Here is a 25,772-nt window from a genome sequence, read left to right on the forward strand (position 1 = left end):
TACACATTATCTATTTTCATCCTTTAAAAACCTATAGAATATATTTTAATTATTTTCTTTTTATACCATGAGTAAACTGGCTCCCGAGATGAAAGATTAAAGGGACAGCATTTTGTTTCTGGAAAATAAAGGGTGTTTAAGTGATTGTCAGCTGTTACATGTACCCTCTGTCAGAAAGGTTTCCTTAAGTATGTACAGAAATGGAATTGTTTACTTTTTAGACCCTTTCCAGCACCATATTTCTATAAATGTTTTTGAACTTGTGCTTAGCATTATTCTAGATGTTTACCAAGTATACAGTCTTGAGCAAGTCACTTAACCTCAGTGAATTTCAGTTTAACCATCTGTAAATTAGGGTTATCCTATCTGGCCTTTCTGAAGTTCTCCTAAAAAGCCAACATGATTATGTTTTGAGGACTCTATGATGTTCTCTGCTTAAGGCATCCTGATGATTATGAAAATGTGATACAATCTCTGTGTTTCATGAACTTCATGAACAAATCTTATAAAAGCATTTTCATAAGCAAGGAGCAGATAATTCTTTTTTTTTTTTTTTCCCTTATTTGATCAAAGGGCTTCAGGAGCCACACATCGATGAGAGGAAGTAGTTCTAATTCCTTCACAGTGGGGATAGAGACTTTAATAATCCTTTGTATTCATAGGACGTTTTAAGCTTTCAAAATACCTGTACATTAATGATCTCGCCTGTCCTCTGAAGACTTTCAGATGAAGAAGCTGAAGCCTAGCACATGTTGTCTGGCCCTGAACTAGGCAGTTACTGTGTGATGGGGTCGAAAGTAAGACCAAAGGCCTTTTAATTCTCTTTTCTAGGACTAGTTTTTCCTCCAACTGTATTGATCCTGCAGACACTGGATTCTGCTATTAGTACTGCTTTTGGGGACTTTGGTCACCAGCTTGGTTACACCATTTTGTTCCCTCAGTCAAAACATGGCTCACTTTCATCATAACAGTCACCTATACCTCCTTCCCTCCATAAGCATTTCAGGATTTAATGGGATTTCATATGCTAGACGCTATAGATGGATCATCAAATAGAACCTTTGTCTCAAAGAATCTTATCGAGGAGGTAAATAAGAGAAGCAGCAGTTACAATATGCTGTGAAGGTGATACAATAGTGGAAAATAAGCGAAATTTTGAGGAGGGACAGGGTAGGGGCTGGATCCCAATAGAGAGGAGGAGGCCAGGAAAAGCTCCCTAGAGGATGCACACCCTGGGATAAGTAGTAGTCAGCCTAGAAGAGATCACAGGGATATGCCCAGGGTACCGCGTGAGCAGTGCCCTGAAAACCCGCTCCCCAGCTGCTCTTGCTTTGACCGAGGGTAAAAGAAAAAGTTCAGTGCTCTTAAGGTAGAATGTTCCTGACCCTAAAATTAGGGATTATTTAAAGTTTTGGCCTGAAAAGTCAAGGCTTAGTTCCTGTGAATTCTCAGTGACTGACACTCTGAGCTTTCTAGACCATCCTTCTCCTTCAGGCAGACCTGGGGTGCTGATTGAGTCACTGGCCCTCTCTACGTCCCAGAGTTTGCCAGTGATTAAGGGCATTTTTGTCTGAGTGCCTAAGTACCAGTGCAAACTGCCCAGCTGATATGAATCGATGGACTAAAAATTGTCTTCCCAGGAGGCACTGCCAAGCAGGCTCCAGCCAACACTCCAGGTAACTGAGAAAAGATCCATTGAGCTCAGCTGGATGCTCTTTTCTGGCTGACTCAGCACCCTGGAAGCACTTCTCCAGTCATTTCTCGCTCTTTTTCTTCTCCAACCTCTGCCCTGGATCTCTACTCTTGATGAGGTCTGCTTTGTGCCAAGGTGGGAGATGCTGAGGTTTCAAATGACAGTACCTTATCAACATCTCTGTGTGCTTCTGACATGCCCATAAAGTAGACCCAGCTCAATAGCCCATTTTTATTCTCTATTAGTTTAATTCACATTTGGGTTTGGCCCAAGTAGTAAAGGTTTTAGTTCAAGAGAAACCTTTTAAAAAATGATGAATGAGATTAGTCTGGCAAAGATCTTGGAAAATAAAATATTTGCATTTGAATCCTTGTAAAAGGTCATACAACTAGCTTGTGGAGGAACTAGCCCTAGAACCTATGACTTTTGGCTAATTCCAGTGTTGTAAAAATTACTGTTTTCCTTATTTTTAGAGAACATTTTAAAAATATTTTATTCTCTTGTAAGTACAGTGAAGGAGGGCACATGCCATTACCATTGTTGTATAGATGAGGGAACTTGGGCAGACTTGTCAAAGGTCACCCACCCAAAGATAAGCAATAGACCTGGGAATGGAATGATTTCTCTTCTAGGACTTTTCCTAGTGTGTCACATTGTACAATGTCTTAGTTCCATAAATCCCCAAGTAGGAGTGGGGAGATTCTAGGTTGGGGCAATTTCTGCCTCTAGTAAGCCATGGGTTTTGAGCAAGTGTCTTTTCTTTTGTTTGATTCTTTTGTTACTCTGGATTCCACGATGTTCCTCATCTGTATAATGTGCGGATCGCACTGTAGCAGGCTTGCAAACCAGAATATCTATAAGAACCAGGCCAGGAGTGCCAATGAGGAATCAGGCCAGATTGGGCCCCCTTCAGCCGGGGCAACTATGATTCATCTGCTGCTGATTGCTGCCATGTCGGTAGGCTGGTCCACAACAGAGGCACCTTCTGATTGTTTAAAAGAAGTTAGAAATAAAGAATTTAATGTAAAATCTCTTTATTTTTAATTGTTGGTAGAAGGATCAAAATAATAAACAACACAATCTTGAGTGAAAGAACAATGTCTGTGGCCTAGAAATAGCTTGTAAGTTACCAGTTTGCAGTGTCTGGATGACAAAAATCTTGGGAGAACTGGTGCGTGTTAACATTCCATGACTCCATAAGCCTTCTTATAACTCCACTGTATAAATGTATGGTAAGCTTCCATAGACCTCCTCATCATCAAAATACATATCTTAAACACCTTATAAATAGCTTCAAAGGAGCTCAAGTAATACGCTTTAAAAGAATGTAGAAATAATAGAAACCTTAAATTGTACCTTTTTGTTCATCCCTGCTGTTGGCCCCAATGTATAGATATTTTGCCTTTAAGATGATATTGCTCCTGCATTACTCTTAAATTGTTCTGTGACTATGTTCTATCCTCAATGGGATGGTAGTTTTAGACCAGAAATTCTATTTCTCTGTATTTTCCTTTTCTCCTTGACTGCCATGATCTATGAATACAGTGTGAAACTTAAGTCAATCCTTTTCTTCCTTTGGTTTCTATGATCCTAAACTATGATAGTTTTTTTCTGGGTGACTGGTTTTCTGTCTCTCCTGATGGGGTCACTATTTCTCATGCTGTTATATGTATTCTCCTGAGTTCTCTTTTTGACCTTTTCTTTTGCTGCCCCAAATACCGCTTGCATGGAGATGGCACCCATAGCTTCTTCCTTTACTCCACTACTATAACTATCTACCTGCCCTTCAGAAAAGCCGTAATTTTATTTGGCTAAATTAGCACCACATCCTTGGGCACCTGGGTGGCTCAGTCGTTAAGCGTCTGCCTTCGGCTCAGGTCACGATCCCAGAGTCTTGGGATCAAGCCCCACATCGGGCTCCCTGCTCAGCGGGAAGCCTGCTTCTCCCTCTCCCACTCACCCTGCTTGTGTTCCCTCTCTTGCTGTGTCTCTCTTTGTCAAATAAATAATCTTAAAAAAAAAAATTAGCACCACATCCTTACTTCAGCTAACTGTCTCACCATGAAAAGAAGCAGGGTGAGGGTGGATGAGAGAGGGACTGTTTAGATAAAACATATAGGATTTAGAGCCTGAAGTAATGATGGAGAGTAAGACAGAGGGAGGAGGCAAAAATAATTCTAAGTTTCAAGTCTAGGTGACTTCGAACAAGTTAATACCAGCCACAGAAATGACTAACACATCACACTGTGGGTCAATAAGGGCTAGTGAGTTTGAATCTAAATCATTTCTATTTAGGATAAAACTAAAGATACCTTAAAAAAAAATTTAGAGAGCGAGTGAGAGCATGTGTGTGCTCAAGTGGGGGAAGGGGTGGAGGGAAGAGAGTCTTCAAGCTTCAATCTGAGCTGAGCGTGGAGTCCGACTGAGGGCTCCATCTCACGACCCATGAGATTATGACCTGAGCTAAAACCAGGAGTTGGAGGCTCAACCAACTGAGCCACCCAGGGGCCCCTAAAACAAAAGATACTTTTAAACTTGGACTAAATTAGAAGTTGAAGCTAAGCCTGGGAAGGTTTCCATTGAAGCTACTAAGGGTTATTTTTAATGATCCCTCTTGTACTCCTTGGTGTTGTGTTTTTAGCATCCTCTTCTTGATCAGGAGTAAATTTATCATGCTTTACTCTGACATTTTTAATAAGAGGAATTTATTCATCTCCTAATCCCAATTCAGTCTGTCTACCATACGTGTGGATTCTATCTATTTGTCTCCAGCTCCTCAAACTTTTCTCCAAATAAAAGGCTATGGATATGTGCAAAGTGTTAAACAGGTAGATAAGAACCTTCTTTGTTGAATTTCAGATGGGAGTCCTCAGGATCCCCCATCCCAAGTCTCAAGGGGCTCTGAAGAGGCACCATTGCAACTATAGAGTAGGTTACCCTTCTGACAGACTAAAGAATAAGGCAAAACATTTTTGATTTTTGTTCTCTGTGTCTCAGCAATCCCCCCCACCCACCCAACCCAGCCCAACACAGTGTCCTTGGCCAAAGGAAAGAGCTAAAGCTTCTGTTTATTAAGTAGTTAGGTCCAAGCAACTTAATACAACTTATGTCCTAACAACTTAATAGCCATTTGAGAAACTACTATATATATAATAGTTATATATATTTTTCATATATATATATTAAAAATTTTAATTTCATTCTTAAATAACTATAATGACTTGCTGGGCTTTGCAAAATTCTCGAACCTTGGAATCAGATGCTGTCACCTTTATTTCCTGTTTCACATTGACTTTGTGTGGTACTTGCTATTAATCACAGGAACAGATGAAAATCCAGCTTCGCTAAGATACGGTGCCTTCAAGAAGAGTAAAACACATGAAACTGAACTGCATTGAGCCTAGTAGTTTTTGTAGTTTCTGACAGATGTCAACAATTGCTGTTTCCCTTAAGAATTTGAAATGTTTGACCGCAACACTGTGAGGTCACCATGGCACTTTGAATCCCCCCCACTAATACAGTCAGAGAATCATGGAACAGGGCAAAGAGTCAACTGTGAGTCCTGGGCCTAGCTCAGTTAACTAGTCATTTGAGTACTCTTCACCACAGTTCCCTTGTTGTAATCAATGGTCTTTCATGCTCCCTTCTAGCTTTCAATGCCTATAATTGAACACATTCTTATTTTACAAGTGCCACTAAGGAAGCTTGGAAAGAAGTTGCTACCTTAAATAGCAAATATGCACTTTTTCCTGCATCCTTGTTTTGAAAGTGTGGACAAAACTGGTCTTAAATTTAGCCATTTCTCCCCTGCCAACACACTCCTAACCTCTGTTAGTTCTGCAAGCTCAGAATTCTTTCAGAGGAACTATCTAAGGAATTCCATGCATGCTTAGTATCAGGCCTGAGACAGAAGGGGAAGAAATGAGTTTATGTGTTCTGATGCTTTGAAACAAGTAAAATATCTCTATGCACACATTTTTGCTTAATAATCAGGAAACTCTCCAAGACTCCCTTTTCCCTTTTGGGGCTACTAGTTGGGTTAGATTGAAAAGATAAGGTGTTTCAGTCACTATCTTTAAAACCATGCAGAGCTTGGAGAGAATGAAGGCTGATATGTTCATTAATTTTGAACAGAATGGGTGAATGAGTATTCTTTGGACTTTGGAGTAGGTCAAGTGAAAAGAAGCAATAACAATTTCTTACTACCCAATTATTAAATTCAAAATTTGCTTTGTCACTTGTGGTTTTCATTGAACAGAAATTCTTAATTATTTATAAATCACATTTTTTGGTCTTCATTTCCACTTTTGAGATTTTCTTTTAAAAGGGTTTCCTAAGTTACAAAGTTATTCATATTTCCATATTAGAACTTTATAGTTTTAACCTTTCACAAGGAGGCCTTTAATTCATCTGTAGTCCATCTTGAGTGTGGTGTTAAATACCAAGTTATTTCTACATATATAGTGAGCAAGTTTTCCCACCATCACCTATTCAACAATCTCCCCTTATCCCATTGTTTATGGTGCACTCCTTATGATATATCACACATATCTATATATGTAGGCATTTGTCTCTTGGATTTCTATTGATTTATATGTCTGTTCTTGACCACTAAATGTACTTTTTTATTATGGGTTTGTAGTATGTCTTAATATATGATAGAGCAAATCACCATTTTTTAATTTTCTTTTGAAAGGTAGATTCAGTCATTTCTGGACTTGGGCAACATAGAGCATTTGAGATATAAGCTGGTAGACAGAAGCAATAGATTACATGTACACAAAATGTCATAAATGGACCTTAAAAATACAGTGAGAAAAAAGCAGAGATATGTAATTTAATAACTTTTATAGAAAATTTAAAATACATGTATTTATATAAAATGTACCTGATTTTAAGAACACATAAAAACTAAAAACAAGCTTATTAAACACATTAGAATAGTACACTTATTGGGAAGAGTAATGGCTGTGGATTTTGTAAAGAAAGTAGTATAAAAATTGTATAAAATAAAAATGTATTTATAAAGGAACAAACCACATTTGAGATAATCGTGTAATAATAGTTTTTGGTTTTGTTTTTAAATGCCCTCAATTTTCTAACTCTTCAGATTAGAATCAGGGAGAAAGCTGGTTCTTTCTATAGCATGTTCTTCTGGTGGGTGGTGAAAACAAAAACCTGGGTCATGTGTGGGTTCAACTCTGCAAGTCAATTTCCATAAACCAGCACATGGGAGGAAAAGTTAGAACTCCTCACCAGGAGGAGTTGGAACAATTTGATCTTGCCCTTTAGGAGTTATATTATTTGAAACCAGTTGGTAGGGAAATCTGTCCCCAGAAAGCTCCAGTCCTTGACTCTGGTAGGCCCTAAGTGTAAACATGCACAGATCGTTGCCTGAGTCACTCAGCACTCCACCCTGCCTCAAAGAAAAGAGCACTTTGTCCAGGAGCGCAGTGCCCTGACCAAGAGCTAAAAGCGTCCTCTTTTCTAATTGTCAATTATCTTTACACTCCAAGATAAACATTTCCCTTTTAACATCAGACCGGCCTGGAAGGTTCATTTAGGACAGAGCTATTTGAAGGGCTGGAGGAGGGGGGTAGTGGAGGAGGACAGAGAAAGCAAAGAGACAAAGTTTGAAAACAAGACATACAGTCTGCTTTTTCTGATAAATGCGTGCATATTCTGAATTAGAGAATGCATTAGCCTGAGGCTTTAGGGAGGAAGGAGTTGGTGGCACAAGGAAATAAGCCTTCACTTTCAAGGACTGCTGTGGGGAATTTTTTTTTTCTCTAACAAAGCCCCTTTTTATTTGTTGGGGGACTGGAAGCATTTCATATCTCTATGTATACATTTATGTGCATATATCTATATATGTATACATAGGTGTATTATATGTGTGTATATATATGTATATACACATTATATGTGTGTGTATATGCACACCTTTGTATACTTAAAAAAATATGGTAGTGTTCTATTTTTTTTTTGCTACAAATGTAAAACTTAGCTCCAAAACTTTCTAAAGACCTACTTTTTCTAGTTCATTTATGTAATGGATAGGATTGCAGTTGACTTGATTGCAGTTGATAGCAAGGCCAGAGATAATTTAATTCAGTACCTACCCAAACCTGTTGTGTTTCCATGATCCAGAAGAAGAGGAAAAGAGGATCTAATAAGAAAGAATGAGAATATTTATTCCTGTGTAACAAATAAGTAAGGATAACAGTGAAGGATTTTCCCTGAAGCTAATCCTCCCTGGGGTATCTGCTTTGGAGAATAAAACAACGTCACTCAAATTCCTTTTGTACACGCTCCCTCCCTTCCATTTTCTCCCCTGAGTGACCCTTTCCTCTCCCTTCTCTTTCTACCTTACATCTCCCTTTGCCTGGCATACTTAAAACCCAGAAATCTATGTGCTAATTAGCGTGGTTATGATTTGCAACCTGTCCAACGATGCCAGGAAGTGAGACGCAACCTTTTCAAGTTCAGTAGCGACCATCTAATGCGAGACAAAACAGAGAGATGTGTTCTGCTAATTTGGGGGAGTGGATGGTTGGGATTTGTATATTCAAAGTTCAATGATGACAGGTCACATTGGAGGGGGACAGTCTGTGTGTTAAAATGCACCAGTAAAGTCAGAAACTTTCTAGGCCAAGCAGAGAAGGGAGATTGTTTTTGTGGAATGAGCTGTTAAACGTGGAAGCCCAAGAGAATCAGGAAACCTGTTTTCAATCAGACACAAAGATTATTTCTATTTCTTTCCAGCTCTAGCAATGAGACTTTTAAAAAGGGTTTGGGGGAGTAGTGAATACTTGGTTGTCCATTATTAGCCTAGATAGACTGTTTATTTTGGGATAGTTTTTTTTGTTGGTAAAGGAAGAAAGAAAATATGTGGATTTTTGTTCTTGGAGCCACTGGGTGAATTTTGTCTCCAGTGCTCCAGCACTTTTGGCATGAGCCTTTGCCCACCAATGCCCAGCTAGCATTTCATATGACTCTTTGGAGTTTGGACTGTCATTTTACCCAACATGTGGGTGTAAATAAGGGGAAAGTTCTTTGCTTATTCTGGCTCAGTGAAGAGGGAAGAACAGATTCATGTGGCTGGCAGGGACTAATTCTAGGGTTAATACCCAAATGGCAATGGCATTTCAAGAATCAAAATCTTTGACCTTAAAACTCCAGTTACCATTAAGTTTCTGTGCTGTCACAGAGAAACTCATCAGGCTTAGTGATTCTTAATGAAATAGTCCTTTGGTGAGTGTTTGAACTCTGATTATTCACTAGAAAGAAATGTTTAGACATATCTTCTGTATAACATATGATGTTTCTAAACAGTCCATCTATTAATAAAGAGGTAGTCCAGCTTTCTTCATACTACTTCTGAATATCGGGCAAGCCATTGAACCTGTCTGATGATATCCACAATGCAGGGCTGTTAAGAAGTTAAGATTTCATGGGTAATGCAGGTAGCACAGAGTGTGTCCTTAATTACCATTCTTCTCAGGTTTCTTTATAGGGTGAAAGTTCTTCAAAGGGATAGACTATGTCTTAATAGATTTTCATCAATTTATCATAACATCTGGGCTCACGAAATGTTTATGGAATTTGCTATATAACTCAGCTGGCTTAGAGTTCAGATTTTTCTACAGGCTTTGAATCACTTGCATGCCTCATTCAGTTTTTGTGTTTTCTGTTGTTTTATCTGGTGGATACCCAACTTCCTTTTTTTCTTCAAGGGCTTTGGTTCCATTCATACTCTCTGTTAAATTAACAACCAGCCTCTGAACTGGTCTTGATTTTTGTCTTTTCTTGGTTCTGTGAGTCCATAATGACCATATCTTCTGGTGTTGACTTAACAAGGCAATGATCATTGGTCAAGCTGCCAGTGTAGTAAAATAATAGCAGAAGGCTAAAGGTTCCTTTACTTTCTCTCCAACTTAAGAACAGCCTTCTGTAGGCAGTTCACTGCTCCATCCTGCTGTGCCTCCGTTGTTGGGAGGTCTAGCTCATGCCAGTCAACAAAGGAAGTGTTTGAGGCAAGTAAAAAATTTTGTATACTTCTCCTTTCTCTGCCTCCAACATGCAAACATGCATGCAAACAGACATGCACACACGTAGAGCCGATCTTCATTGCCAATTACGGCCCAGTTTTGGTCTGGTGGAACAAAAAAATGCCAGCCAGGTGAGTCCTATTCTCATTTATTACATAAACATTTTCCATGTGAGAAGTAGGAAGAAAAATGAAACTATTGCCTATTCAAGCTGGAAAAGGCTAGCGTTTCCATGATACTGGACTGCAGTTCTGGGCTGGGCTGGCTGCTGCAGGATCACCTGGGGAACTTTATAAGGAAAGAAACTGACTTCTGGGTCCACTCTTGGAGTTTTTCAGCCAAAGCTCTCTTGATGATGCTTGAGTTTGACCAGTTTGGGGAACCACTGCTTTCTCATAATCCCTTAGTTTTACAGCAGAGAGCATGAAGACCCTGGAAGAAGTGATTTGTCCAAGTTTCTTCAGAGAGTAAGAGGAAGAGCTGAGAACGAGAGGGAAGAAATGAATATTTAGTGGATATGAGAGTTTGGGAGTTGTATTCAGTTTTCTATACATTTGATCTCATGATCCTTGGAAAGAGACATTAGCTTCTCCATTACAAAAGAGGGGATTCAGGAGCAGAGAGGCTAAGAAATTTGCTCAAACTCCCATAGAAAGTGGTAGAGAGAAGCAATGGATCTAAATTTACCTGACTTCCAAGCCTCCCAGTTTAAATCTTGTCTCCTGATTCCTAGTCTGCGATAACACAGTAGGGACTTACTTAATGTAAGATAACTGAAAACTCAAATCTTGTAGATTATTATTATATTGACATGCCACTGTTCAGTCACCTGAGCCTGAGTTCTCTTCTGTTTAGGGTTTATGCTGGTTCTGCTGGACTCCATGATTCAATAGTCTAAATCTTCAGGCTGAATGATAGCAGCAACCCAGCCCCCTGCAACTAGATTCACTTCAAAATAGTTCAACAAATACTTACTGAGGAACTACTATGTATAGGAACTTAGGGGTGAATGTGAAGGACAAAGTTTTGACATTTACAGAACCCAGAGTCTTGAGGAAGCCATGAGAAAAGAAGTTATGCCAATAAAACGTGATGAAAGTTATACCAGGGGAAGTGGATACATAGCAGGGCAATTTAACCCATACTCAAGGCCAACGTAAGCCTTCCTGAAGCTGACAGCTAAAAGATGAACAGGAGTTAGCTAAGTGGAAAGTTTTGGAGCAAAAGTGTGTGGTAGAGGGGGAGATGTTTCAGATGAGGAACAGTATGTGTGAATCCCAGGAGTCTAGACATTGTGTAAAGAGTTTGTATCTGACCAGTTCACCAAACTGAAAGAAGCTTATTTCTGGAAAGAGAGGGAGAGAGGCTAGATGTTAGGAGGGGAAGTAGGAAGCCTCCAGATGGAGAAAAGCCGTGAAAACTCCACTAAGTTCTTTGGAGTTTATTCTAAAGTGTGCCTAAGCCACTGAAGTTTTCCAACCCTATAAAAATGATCTGGGGATTAAAAGCAGGGTATAATATAAACAGGTTTATAGTTTGGAGGATACTTTGATGGTAGTGTTAGTGATAGGTTGGGGTGGAATGAACTTGGAGGCAGGGAGGACAGTTAGGGGCTCTTTCACTCAGAGACCAAAGCTGTGTTTTATTCATGTTGCGATTTCAACGTGTAGCACACTGCCAGGTACCTAATATGCATCAAGTAAATATTACTTGAATGACAATTGTGGAAATAAATGTTTGTAAGGACAACACTCCCCTGCCCCGCTGCCAATATTTCTTGCTTGTTTTAGCTTCTTTGTCTAAGTGTACCCCCTCCCCAAGTATGCATATATTCTATGTATCTGAACAAATATTTTAGATTCAGCTTAAGACTAGCTGTTTCTTGAAGTCTTCCCTATTTTTCGTTTCATTGATTTTTTTTCTATCCCCCTCAATTCCAATATCACTTAGAGTCTGTTTAAAGCTTTATGGCATTTTGCCATGAATGATATTGTTCCATATGGATGAATCTTCAACTACTTTTAAATTTAGCTTAAGATTTTAAAAACCTATATTAAGTCAACGAATATCTCTGCCTACCTACCTATAACTAAGGCTAAGAGGTTAGGAAGAGCTAGCCTCTTTCACACAGTTGTAGAAATATAAAATCCCTTCCTGAAAAAGGAATACAAAAATATGGGGCTATATATATGTATAATATAAATATGAATATAAAATATAAAAAATATATAAATTTTTTTAAAATACTCATACTGTTTGACTCAAAATCTTCTGGAAATCTACGTTAAGCAAATAGGCAGAAATTACAATAAAGATTTACGTTCAAATATATTTCTCTGTCTTTGCAATTTTAAGAAATTAGAAGCAATCTAATCATTCAAGCATGGGGAGCAGAGGTTAAATAACGTTATAATCTTAGATAAGATATTACATAGAAAAATATTTGGGGAAAAATAACATGGAATGGCAATTGAAAAACTGAGGTTATAAGTCAAGATTACAAATATTTTTATTTTTTATGTATTCTAGATTTTTTTCACAGTGATAATATGGTTAAACTGACAATATAAATATTATGTTGAAGCACTGCAAAAATATTTCCTGCTTTCTTACTGCAAACTCCCCAAGTTGGTTATTAAGTCTACCGTTTAGCATTCAGAGAACCCCTCACACACCTTCCTGGCAGTGATGCAGAAGGAGAAGCAAGCTTCCAAGCTGGGTCTTTCAGAAGGAGGGGAGATGGCTTTTCTTCCCTCTCTCCCTCCCTCCCAGGCCAGTCTTTGGTAGGTTGCCATGATCAGATTTGCATGGACAAAGTCTGCAACCCACCTGTCCAAGTTGGACTGATCACTTCTGATTTGCCTCCTATGGATGTTCTGAGAAGTGAAACACTGACAAGCTGTGGCCACAGAGCTGGATGACACAGCAACCTGGGAGTATATCCTAGCAGGATTCCAGAGCCCAGACCTGCCACACAGTCTGTCTTTTCTATCTCACGATAGCTTATGCTCTAGAAACAATTATTGCAGGTCAGACTCCCATCATCTCTTCTTCTCTAGAGAACTATATTAGTTCTTATGCTGTTTAACAGTGGTAGGACATTCCCATAAAGCTCTATCTGGGGTGGCCTAGCCTCTGTTGGTGGGGAACAAATGCTAGGACAGCGGTCCTCATATTCCACAATGTCCCGGATGAGAGACTTTGACATGTTAAATATATCCTGTTATCTCTTGAGTGTGTGTGTGTGTGTGTGGGGGGGACAACTCTAATGCAAAACAGGAGCAGCATAATAGCCAGGCAGCAGGAATCTGTCAGGAACCAGTTCCCCCATCTCAATGGGCACCAATAGCCAATTCCTGATAGCCCTTTTGACATATTAAGAGCTGCAATGTTTGATGTTAACATTTGTGACTTCCACCTGCAACATTTTTTAGGCCTGGGTATACATTCTGACTGGCCCACTGCAGCAAAAATAGCCTGCATGTGCTGAGCTTAACACTGTGTCCTGGACAGTGCTTTAAGATCTAGGCATGTACTACTTGCATTAAGTCCCACAGCAACCTTGTGAGGTAGGTACGATTATGATCACCTCATATATATAACCACTGAGACACAGAGAGGTTGTCTTCCCAGGGTCACACAGGTAGTAATTAAAAAGCAAGGACTCAAGTGCTGGCAGTCTGACCCACCACCATGCTAGACTAAATTAACACATGCAAAATGCTTGCAGCAATGCCAGGCACACTGAAAGTACAAAGTAAGTATCAACTACTAGCAACTCATGTTAGTAATTCTGGGCAGTGACCAATTTTCTCTTTCAACTTGATACCTGTGGGTATTGAAAAAACTCCAACAATCCAGAAGTAAATGCTTGCTAAGCATCCTTGGGAGCTATATAACAAAGGAAGTTGACACAGCCTTGGACTCAGACAGTGGGTATGTGAGATGGCAAAGTGGGGTCACCATCCTCTACTCCATATTTTAGTGGACCTTAAAATGCAGTCGGTTAGTCTCAAGTCAAGGAGGTTATAGACAGGAGAGGATGAGGTGGCCAGTGGTGAACAAATAAATAGTGAGTATGTAAAGTCTTTGAGGCTCTTAGGCTTCTCACACCCACACATACTTAATTCTTAGGCTGCACATTTTTTTTTTTCTTACTTGTAGTTTTATGAGATTACCTTTCTTTTCAGCAATTTCATTGGTATTAATTTAAACAAATTCCATCTGGATAAATATACTGGGGTTGGGTGGGATAGGGAAGAAGCACAGAGAGCAATACTCTTTCCATCCTGAGACATATTAGGGTGTATTCAAATCAAAGAGCTTATGGTGAATGTGGGAGATAGTTATGCACATACATTTATAGCATAACAATGTGGGGCAGCCTATTTTTTACATGCCGAACGTGTACAAATAATTATACAGGTTTTTGTAGTTCCTACGGAGTGGCTACTTAATATGCCACTGATATAATTCGTTGAGAAGCATTTTTCCTTGGCAGAAGTAGACAGTGCAGAGTCAATAATAAAATGGTTTAGATCACCTTGTAAAGGATTTTATTTTAGTCCGTCCTTGAAGAAGGATAGTGTATTGCTTAGGAAAGCTCATAACAACACAATATAATCTCAAAATCTTAGTGGCGTAAGACAACGTTTAGTTCTCACTCACTCTGCATTGCTGGAAGATCTGCTCAATCTCTCCCTCGCTCTTGGACCCAGGCTGCTGGTACAACCACTATCTGGAGTATAACTAGTTGCAGTACCAGGAGCAAGGTAGACTTTCAGAAGGTCCAAAACAGGCAATTAATGCTCTGTTCTGTAACTGACTTGTGACTTACACTGTCTTTGGCCAGATCCTCATGTGAACCTCAGAAAAGCAATTCTGTCTTGCATTGGAGGAGTAGGGAAGTAGAAATATATGGTAGTACTACTAATGATTACCACAGATGGACAGCATTTAGGTAAGAGACATGAGCGAGCAAGGTGGGAAGACCTAAGACCTAATGAGAGAATTAAAGAGAAAACTCAAAGAGAAATAAAATGAGTTATAATTGAACAGTTGTGTGGGGCTAGACTGGGAGAGCCTTAAATGCCAGGCTAAGGAGTGTTGCCTTTTACACATGGGCCATTGATTCCTAACTTGTTTTTGCCAGTAGATAAAATTTTAAAGCAAACTCATGTAGATCCCAACATGTAAAATAGAAGAAAAGTCATCTCTGGTGGAAGAAGGGATGAAGGAGTCCTGAAGCCTTTCTGCTTGGTGGAATTCCCACTCTGTCTCTCTAACTCACTACATGTAAGTACATTTAAGTATTAGGGAAAAGGGAAGTCTGCTGTCAAAACCATGGTTGGCAACTATAGATTAAAAAGATTGATTAAAGAAAATGTGGGGGGAAAACAGAGTAGGGAGTTCAATAAAGAGGCATAAAATAATAAGATCCCTGAATGGGTGTTGACAAAAGTAGATGTGTCTCAAAGAAATATTTGACAAACTGGTGACTGATTGGATTTGAGGGTTCGTGGAAAGGGCAGAGTCAAAGAAAATGACTTGCATGAGGTTTGTGAACTGGGGGAATGATGAAGCAATAAATGGTAATATCAAGATCAAGAGGAAGAATTTTATGGTTTTAGCCAACAAGTATTTGTATAGTGCCTACTGTAAGATATGAAGTGATTTGGAAAATGAAATAAAATTTAATATTAAATATATTAGTTTTGGGTGACAACAGATTATCCTCAATGGCTTAATGCACAGTTGGAAATAGGACACTGGCACTCAAGATGACCCAAGGCTGCAGATGCGGCTTAGGACACAGTCACATAGAAATGAAGTGTGGTTCATTGGAATTGATCATTGTAAGCATAGGCTCATATATGTCTGATTCAGAAAGAGATGCAATGAATGGTATGAATCTTATCTTTAGAATCATTGAACCAGATACTAATCTCTGTAAAGTTTGGTATTAATGAGGACAATGAGCAAGACTTCATTAATTCACAAGCCAAGGTATACTGAAAAAAAAGTATTTTTATCTTTGAGTGGTTTGGATGTCAAGTTCATTGTTATAGTGTTGCATAAGTAATTCAGAATTCAAATGGCTTAATTTTCTTTCCTATTTGAGACCCAAGACAGTTCCTTATCTTGAAGCTTGATGTAAAGGGGATAGTCCTTGTTACATAGAGTTAGTATAGTTATAGGACTTCTATGGGATAATAAGTTGGCAAACAACTGGGGCCAAAGAACTCCTGTGTTCCAAGGTATTAAACCATCAAAAATTCTTAGGAGGTTGAACCTTTCCCTCCTCTGGGAGTGAAATTTTTCTTCTTCCTCTGCCTGCCCAGCTCTTCAGCTTGGCTCAGAGCATAGAGTTCTTGACACTTCAGTCATCTGGTCCCATAAAGATAGAAGAGACAGGTACCCAACATCCCTAGGCATCCCTCCCATTTAAAATTTCCTATTCTTTGGGCATTTACCTGGTGGGCATAACTCATGTGACATTTCCCAACCCATCACCTATCTCAATAAAAACAAATTTACAGGGCACCTGGTTGGTTCAGTAGGTTAAGCGTCTGCCTTCGGCTCAGGTCATGATCCCAGGGTCCTGGGATTGGGCCCTGCACTGGGCTCTCTGCTCAGTGGAGAGCCTGCTTCTCCCTCTCCATCTGCCTGCCGCTCTGCCTACTTGTGCTCTCTCTAATAAATAAAATCCTAACAAAAAAAATTCACAAGAAAAATAATTTAAAAACATAAAATTTCCTATTTAGATTCTAACTCAAGAATTTCTATTGACTCATCCAAGGTCCTGGATTAATTGATCCATTGATATATTCCCTGGGAGTGTGATATGGAGTGTGAAGGGCTATCTTCACATGGTTCTATCGTTTCATGATCATAGCTTGATGGGGCTAGGGATTAAAAGCCTTAGTTATTAATACTAGAAAAGATAATACCAATAGATAAATATGAAAGCACTCATCTAAAGTTGTACTGAATGACCATTGTTTGTTTATAGGATAATAAGGGAAAGCTTAAGCTAGAACACACACATTTGATCTTAGGGGTCAAATGATGAAACAGGCTAAGAGATCACAGAGTCTTGGAGAATTAGTTGTTTTTTTTTTTTTTTAAGATTTTATTTATTTATTTGACAGAGAGAGAAAGCACAAGTAGGCAGAGAGGCAGGCAGAGGGAGAGGGAGAAGCAGGCTCTCCACTGAGCAGGGAGCCCGATGTGGGGCTCGATCCCAGGACTCTGGGATCATGACCCGAGCCGAAGGCAGCCGCTCAACGGACTGAGCCACCCAGGTGCCCCAGAGTCTTGGAGAATTAGAACTTACTCTTGACAGAAGTCTTATTTTGTAGAGTGGTAGCACATTTTGGGAACTTGTTCCTTCAGGGAAAGAACAAGCTATGGGAATAGATCCAAGGAAAATAAAGGATGTTTAAGATGTGTAAGTAACCCCAACATATGTGAGGATGGTGCCCAAAAAAACACTGGCCCCAAATTAAAAGACTTATGGTCCTGTCTCTGAGACTTCTTAGCTGTGTTACTTTTTTTAATTTGCTTTTTACTGACATATAATTGACATATAATATTAGTTTCAGGTATATAACATGATCCAATATTTACATACATGGAAAAATGATCACAATATTCTAGTTAACATCCCTTACCTTACATAGTTACACATTTTTATGAGAACTTTTAAAAAATCTTTTAACAACTTTCAAATATGCAATACAGTATTAACTATAGTAACCATGCTGTACATACAACCTATTTATTTTATAACAAAGTTTGTACCTCTTGATGCCCTTCACCCATTTTGCTCACCCCTCACCACCACTCTCTCTCCCCCCTGGCAACCACCAATCTGTTCTCTGTATCTATGAGCATGGTTTTTGGGGGATTTGTTGTTGTTGTGTTTCTTTGTTTTTGTTTTTAGATTCCACATATAAGAACATACCGTATTTGTCTTTCTCTGTCTGACTTATTTCATTTAGCATAATGCCCTTGAGTTCTTTCTATGTAGTTGTAAATGGCAAGATTTCATTCTTTTTTATGGCTGAATAATATTCCATTACATGTATATACATTCATATATATGAATCTATATCCATTGCATATATATACATACACATATATACACACATACATACACATATATACACACATATGTACTATATTTTCTTTATCCATTTATCCATTGATAGGCACCTAGGTTGTTTCTGTATCTTGGGTATTGTAAATAGTGTTGCAGTAAACCTAAGGGTGCATATAGCTTTTCAAATTAGAGTTTTTGTATTCTTTAGGTAAGAACTTAGAAGTGGAATTGCTGGATCATATGGTAACTCTATTTTTAATTTTTTGAGGAACCTCTTTACTATTTTCCATAATGGCTTTACCAGTTTACATTCCCATGAACAGTACATGAGGATTCCCTTTTCTCCACATCCTCACCAATATTTACATCTTGTCTTTTTGATAACAGCCATTCTAGTAGGTGTGATAGGATATCTCATTGTGGTTTTGATTTGCATCTCCTTGGTGAGTAGTGAGGTTGAGCATTTTTTTCATGTACCTGTTGGCCATCTGTAGGTCATTTTTGGAAAAGTGTCTATTCTGTCCATTTAAAAAAATTAAAATAAAATTTTTTTAAAAGATTTTATTTATTTGACAGAGAGAGACACAGTGAGAGAGGGAACACAAGCAGGGGGAGTGGGAGAGGGAGAAGCAGGCTTCCCGCGGAGCAGGAAGCCCGATGCAGGGCTCGATCCCAGGACCCTGGGATCATGACCTGAGCCAAAGGCAGACGCTTAACGACTGAGCCACCCAGGCGCCCCTATCCTGTCCATTTTTAAATCAGGTGTGTGTGTGTGTGTGTGTATGTGTGTGTGTTTAACCATTCAGTTGTATGAGTTCTTTGTATTTTTGGATATTAATCCCTTATCAGATATATGATATATTTGCAAATGCATTTGCAAGCATTTTCTCCCATTCAGAAGTTGTCTTTTCATTTTGTTGATTCTTTCCGTTGCTGTGTTAGCTATGTCCTCTTGAACAAGTTGTCCTCTTTTAATCATGGTTTATTCATGTATAAGAGGTTTGAATTAAAATTGTTTTCTATATTATTATTATTTCAAATTAATGTAAAAATCCAGATCTGTATTTATAAGTACCTAAATTTATGCTAAGAGTTCTGCATATATTATCTCACTTTATCTTACAACAATATTCTGAAGACTCTATTGATCTCTTATAAAAATGAGAAAACTAAGCCCAAGAGAGTCTCAATGAGACAAGGGCACACAGCTAATAGAGAGTTATATTCCGTTTTGATTTCAAGTCTCATGCTCTTAACCTCCATGTAATATGAATTCCCTTAGGAAACTATGAATTGTTCATAAAGCACAACCATAAGCAGTATATTTCTTGGTTCTTGTCCTGGTCAGAGATTAGCTGGAGAGGTCTTATTCTTTTGAGCCCCAATATCCTCAACGGTTGCAAGTATGTCCTTTGAACTTGCGCCTATTCTTTGGATCATCAAGATTTAGAATACCTCTTAACTGGCTCTTAGATTGTCATGCCACTATGCCTTTTTTTAAAGTTTTCTCCTGTGAACATTCTAATCACAGAAAGGCCATCATCCAGTCAGCTTTAAAACTGTCCCATGTCTCTATTTAGTCTCTGTCCAAAGCCCAAAGAGGTTAGGGGAGGTTGTTGCTGTCTTTCCCTCTCCCATGCCCCCTAACTGGAAGGGAATGGTGTTTTCTAAGGACCCAATCTTCTCTCAAGGGTTTGTCATTAGCTTTCTTGTGACGACTGCCTCTACATTTTTTGTGTATATCTGTATCCTATAAGTTGAGGCTTAGAGGAGGCTTTGCAGAGTTAGGTAAAATAGTTTGCTAACCTGTATATCTGTTTGCCTTATAAACTCTTTCCCTGAACTAAAAGACAATAGTATTTTATTTCTTGAGCTATATACCAGACCCACCATTGCCTGCTTTACAAAATCTCAAGTTGGAAATGAGAACACCTGGCTTCTATTCACAGCCTAGCTAGGATGTCTGTTACATTTCATGAGCCAAAAGTCTCCAAGAATGATGGAATCTGGGATTGGAAAGAGCCTTCACGGTCGGTCCTCTACTCCAACTTTCTGTCTTTTCATTGAATACCTTCTACTTCAGAGGTGCTCTTTTTCAGGCTTGCTATAAATAGAACCTAACCCTCCTGGCTCTCCCCGGGGGAGCTGTCCGGTTTGACTGGGGTGACTGTTGAGCAATGATGGCAGTGCCCACTAGTATCCAATGGGGAGGAAATGGATGTGATTCAGCTGTGAAAATCCACAAACTGGACTTTGGCTTTCAGACCACTGCGTACTTTTAGAACCAGAGGAAAATAAAATAAACATTACTTTAGGTCTACTAAAGATTATTACTGTTATGTTCAGGAGGAGATGCCTTTTTGGTGATTGGTTGGAATAACTTCTCCTAATATACGTTTTTCCAATAATTTGATTTTCTGCAAGATAATACTATACATCATATCATAATACTATACATTCATGAACCACTCCCCCATTTTAAAAAGATTTCTCAGATTAGGGAGCTCAGTGAGCTCACTTTATTATAGCTGCAGGACACGGTTTTGCCAACTGAAAGCTGCTTGAGAGTAGGAACATTATTTCTCACTGTTACATCACCTTCTCCATAGCATAGGAGCTGGCACCTGGTAGGAGCACAGAACATGATGGTAGAGTGAGTGGGTAATCAGAAAATAAGTGTCCTGATAACAGAAGTTAAAACAGCGGCCTTCTTGCCGTGTGCTCACGTGACCTTTCCTTAGTGTGTATATGTGGAGAGAGAGCGAGAGACGCGTGCGTGCTCTGGTGTCTCTTCCTCTTCTTATGAGGGTACTAATTCCACAATAAGAGTTCCACTCTCATGACTTCACCTAAACCTAATTATCTCTCAAAGACACCACCTTCACCACATTGGAGGTTAGGACTTTTAACATTCAGATTTTTGTGGGATATAAGCATTTACCCCATAATAGAGGTGGCAAGGCTAAATAGTTTTTCTAAAGTTACATGTGTGGTATTTAGAGGCTAAGGATCCAAGTCTTCCACTGAACATGACCCAGGCTCCCAGCAACACATTCCAGGTCCTCTTGAGGGGGCGATGGCTTCTGCTGTGGTACCCTCTTTTCAGGCTAATGGATGTGCAGGCAGAGGGGAGGAGCTTGGGGAAGATCCCTCCCCTGTTTCTAGGAAAACTGCCACCTGTCCACATTCTCTTATTGTCCCAGTTATTTCTCCATGTTCTGGGATTTCAGTGAACAAAACAAAATTTAGAGTGATTCTCAAGTCCTTAAACTTTTGTTTCCGGGAAATAGACTCATTATTTTAAAAATTCCTCAATTGATCAAATAATTCCAACCAAGAAACCATTTTCTCCTCTATAAAAATGCAGGGGAGCTTGTTGACAAGTTATATTTGGTCAATAGTGTTTCCTTGAACATTTAATTATTGAGCTGAGGAATGAGAATGACTGGTATACCCCAAGACAATAATTTCTCATTAAGTTGCCTGGCCATTACCTGCCAATAGGGTTGAAACAGATGTTTCGCTTGCATCCTCTTTTTTTGAAATCACTTCCTGAGTTTTATTTGATGTTATTTGATGTGTTTTGCCTCATACCCAGGCCTGGGTACTACAAACATTTCTTTTAAACTGAGAAATTCCTCCTTGTATTCTCAGAGAGTAATTGGTGGTGGGGGGAAAAAAACAAAAAACAGAAAACAAGAGTTGAGTTTGTTCAGACATTTTGCCTTGGTCTGATAAGCCATGGCATCTGAGTAGTTCTAGCCAGAAGCAAAATGGGAATTAGGGGAATGTTATTCTTTCTTTCCAAATCAAATCTCCTTTCTCCTGGCTCCTAAATGCTCATTTACACCTTTCATATTCCAGAAAACTTTACATCCCTTCAAAACTTTCCTGTCCCGTATCCTGTTCCCTCAGGACCTCACTGTCTATTGGGTGACAAAAACTGCTAATGAACAATTCATTTTGACTTGTTTAAAGTTGAAGTATGTAGATTGTTATTGCCTACCCATCAGTGGATTTTTAGTGTTTATTATTATTTGCACAGAACTGTGCTAAGGAATTGAAATGGAGGTGAGGGTTGGGCAAAAATATGAGGAAAAATAGTCTCTGTCCTCAGTTACTTCTTGTTGAAAAGACAAAGCATGCCTTTATGAACTTGAATATAAACAAGTAGTACAGACCAAGCTCATGTACATTAAATGTGTGGCTAATGGCTGGAGGAGAGGAAAAGTCCTATGATGTTATCAAAAGAGCACAACATCTTTAAAAGTCCTCAAGAAGTAATGTTCAAGTTGGCTATCTCTATTTGATGGCTCTTTCAGCACTTGCTGAAGGTACAAAAAGGTAGCAATGATTTTGGCCAGAGTGGCCTTTTGGTGACCCTCTAATCTCATCATGCAGACTGACAGCTAAATCACCATTCATACACCATCTGCAGAGCTGAGAATCCTGGTGCTGTTGAGTGAGGTTTGTCACAAAGTCCCCCCACACTGTTGTCAACAAGAAGGCAGTGGGGAGGGAAGCAACAGGCAATGAAGTAAACGGCAGCAATTAACGTCAGCACACAAAGAGAACCCCTAGTGGGCTAAGCCAGTTAATGCATTTTCCTGACTTGCTATTAGTAAAACCTAATTAAATCAGATGCTACTAATTTGAAACTCTTGCTCATTTGGACCGGCCTGAGCTAAATGTTGCTTCTACTCTAGCTATGAAAGAAAGGGTTTTCTTAGCAAATTACTGGGGTAAACAAGATTGCAGAGAATTAAAATGCTTAATAGAATAGAGAATCAATTTGCAAGAAAACAATCATTGTGCTAATTTTAAACTGTTTTTACCTGTTCATTAAAGCAGCCTATTAAGGACCTCTGCCTCTTAACACTTTGTTACGCTAGTTTGAGTTGTTCTGTTCCTTGCTAGTAAAAAGAAAATTTAATTCAGACTTCTGTAATTCATACTAGCCTCTTCATAGCCCAGTTAGTTTGAATTAATGAAATTTGTTTATGGTTAGGGCATCCTCCAAGAGTCAACTGGGGAGATCATCAGGCTTCATTCCTTTCTTTCTGAAGGTTAAATTTTGAGTTAGCAGAAGTCATACAGCACTTTTAGTTGTACACAGATTTCTACATTAAGTTGAAAGTTCATGGACATGATGATCTGACTAGAGACAAGGGCCTGTGATTGAGCATCACCTTCATGCATGTTTGACTTCCTGGTCCCTAGGAAGAGAATGAAAGCAAAGAGCAGAGCAGATCTCTGTTGAAGGAGTTTGAGGTTGTTGGGAGAGAACCACAAGCATCTATAGTTAGCACTTTTAAATTAGATTCTAAGGAATTAGGTCTGTAAACAATCTCGTGTTTGCAAGTTCTTTATTGCATTTGTTTACTATATTACATTTGTTCACTATATATACTATACTATGTATATACTATATGTATAAAAGTATATATATATAAAACATATGTGTATATAGATATATTTTCTATCCTAGTCTAATGATGATAACCTAAAGAAAAGACAGACACTCTGGATCTTTTCGCTACCTTGTAATCTACCCACAGTTTTTACAACTGTGTCTATTTGTGTTTATTATTGCATTGATATGAAGAACTATCTAATGCTTACCAGTAATAAGAACAGAGATATAAGAAATATATAAGTGGTGTGTTCCCTTCGTAAGAAGGTAAACGGCATTACTGGGAGCTGTGTAAATACAGAATTTCTGGAATTTGCATAGAAAAAAACTGGTGGGAGGATGAGATCACTGTGGCATGTTCTCATAGATTTGTGGAAGCACACCAGAACAGAACATACTGTATATGCGTTGTGAGCAGTGATAAAATTCCATCCAAACAATATCATGTTAAATTAATGTTAATTTTGACTTTATTGGTTTTCTTTGAAATCAGTTTGCATATTTGGGTTTTACAATTCTTTAAGAGTCAGAAGCATAAGGGATTTATAGGTAGTTTTATTTTATTTATATTTAAGTAACATTATAATAAATCTAGCTTCAACCAACACTGGTAGTCCAAGAGGAATTTAGTTTTTAAAAGGAAGTTGGAGAAATAATGATTGATAAAACCACAGATTATTGGAAATTGAAGAGTCCTTGGAGATTGTTGTCCAGTGTTTCTGATACTGGGTTTCAGGGAATTCTGAGTTGGGAGATGTTCATAGGTATGCCAAGAAAAATAAAGGGGGGTGGTTCCTGTGATCAAATAAGCTGTGGAAAAGCAGAGCTGTGTCTCCTCTTGAAGACTCATGATACTCCTTCCTGAAGGGAAGCCACAGTGAGGGTCAGTGGTAAGGAAAGCTGTCCAGTGCCATTCATGGGAGCATCTTCCAACATTTCTTCCTTGCATGGAGGACCTGCATCAAACCTCTAGAAGAATTCTCTGATTGAACTGCAGGATGGGAAGCTCTGCTCAGGGACCAGGCCCTCACTTCACAGATTGGGACATGGAGAGAGTATGGTGGGCTGAATAGTGTCTTCCTGAAATTCATGTCCACCTAGAACCTCAGCATGTGATCTTCTTTGCAAATAGGGTATTTGTAGATGTAATTAGTTAAAATGAAGTGTGAGGGTTAATTTTAGGTGTCACCTTGACTGGGCCATGGGATGCACAGGTACTTGGTCAAACATTATTCTGGGTGTTTCTATGAGGGTGTTTTAGGATAAATTTAATATTTAAATAGGCCAAGTAAAGTAGATTGCCCTTCTTAATATGGGTGGACCTCATCCAATCAATTGAAGGCCTGAATAGAACAAAAAGGCTGACCCTCCCCTGAATAAGGGGGAATTCCTTCTACCCGACTAGCTTCTACGTTTGGCATCCTTTTTTTTTCTGCCTCAGACTTGAACTGAAACTTTGACTTTTCCTGGATTGGTAGCCTGCTGGTCTTTGGCCTAGAACTATAGCAAACATTTCTCCTGTACCTCCAGCTTCCAACTACAGATCTCAGAACTTGTGAGTGTCCATGATCACATCAACCAATTCCTTATAATAAATCTTTGTATATTTATATACAACCTACTGATTCTATTTCTCTGAAGAATCCTGTCTAGTATGGAGGTTACAGTGGATTAAGGTGGGCCTTAAATCTAATAACTGCTGTCCGTCTAAGAAGGGAAAACAAAGACATGGAGAAAACAAACTGGGGAAAAAGGCCATGTGATGGAAGAGGGACAGAGACTGGAATGATGCAGCAACAAGCCAAGGAAGGTCAAGGATCACTCGCTAGCAACTACCAGAGACTAGAAAGAAGCGTGGAACAGATTCTCCTCCCAAGATTCCAAAAGGAACTGGTGTTGCTGGTATCATGATTTTGGACTTCTACTGTCCTGAGTTGTGGGAGAATAAATTTCTATTGTTTGAAGCCACCAGTTTATGGCAGTGCTAAGAAATTAATGGGGGAGAGAGAGAGAGAAGTGTGAAGTGAGATCCTCTTTAGCAAAGGCAATTCTAGAGATCAAATGTCTGACTTTGAGGCCAACTCTCTTTTCTTCCATTTATTCATTCATTTCATCCTTGTCTTATCCCAGAAAGAAACGTAAGCATGTATTATTTTCCTCCATATACAAATACAACAAACTAGAAGCAAAACAGACAACTTAAAGACATAAGCCCATTTCTAGAAGCAGCATGGCACTAATTATGTAATTGCTAACTTTATTACAATAAAAAACAGACCTGGGTAGATGGTATCTATCTGTAAGATGTCAGAATTGAAAAGGACCTTTGAGAACATCTAACTCAATTATTTTATTTTAGAGATAAAAACATTTTTCTAAAGCTAGTATATGTTTCCTATTGCCACAAATTACCACACATTTAGTGGTTTAAAAACAACATAAATTTATTTTCTTATAGTTCTGGAGGTCAGAAATCCAAAATTAGGCTCAGTGAGCCAAAAATCAAGGTGT

This window comes from Leptonychotes weddellii, chromosome 13 (genome assembly GCF_054177405.1).
Source record: "Leptonychotes weddellii isolate Sample4059 chromosome 13, ASM5417740v2, whole genome shotgun sequence".
In the NCBI taxonomy this organism is placed as follows: Eukaryota; Metazoa; Chordata; class Mammalia; order Carnivora; family Phocidae; genus Leptonychotes; species Leptonychotes weddellii.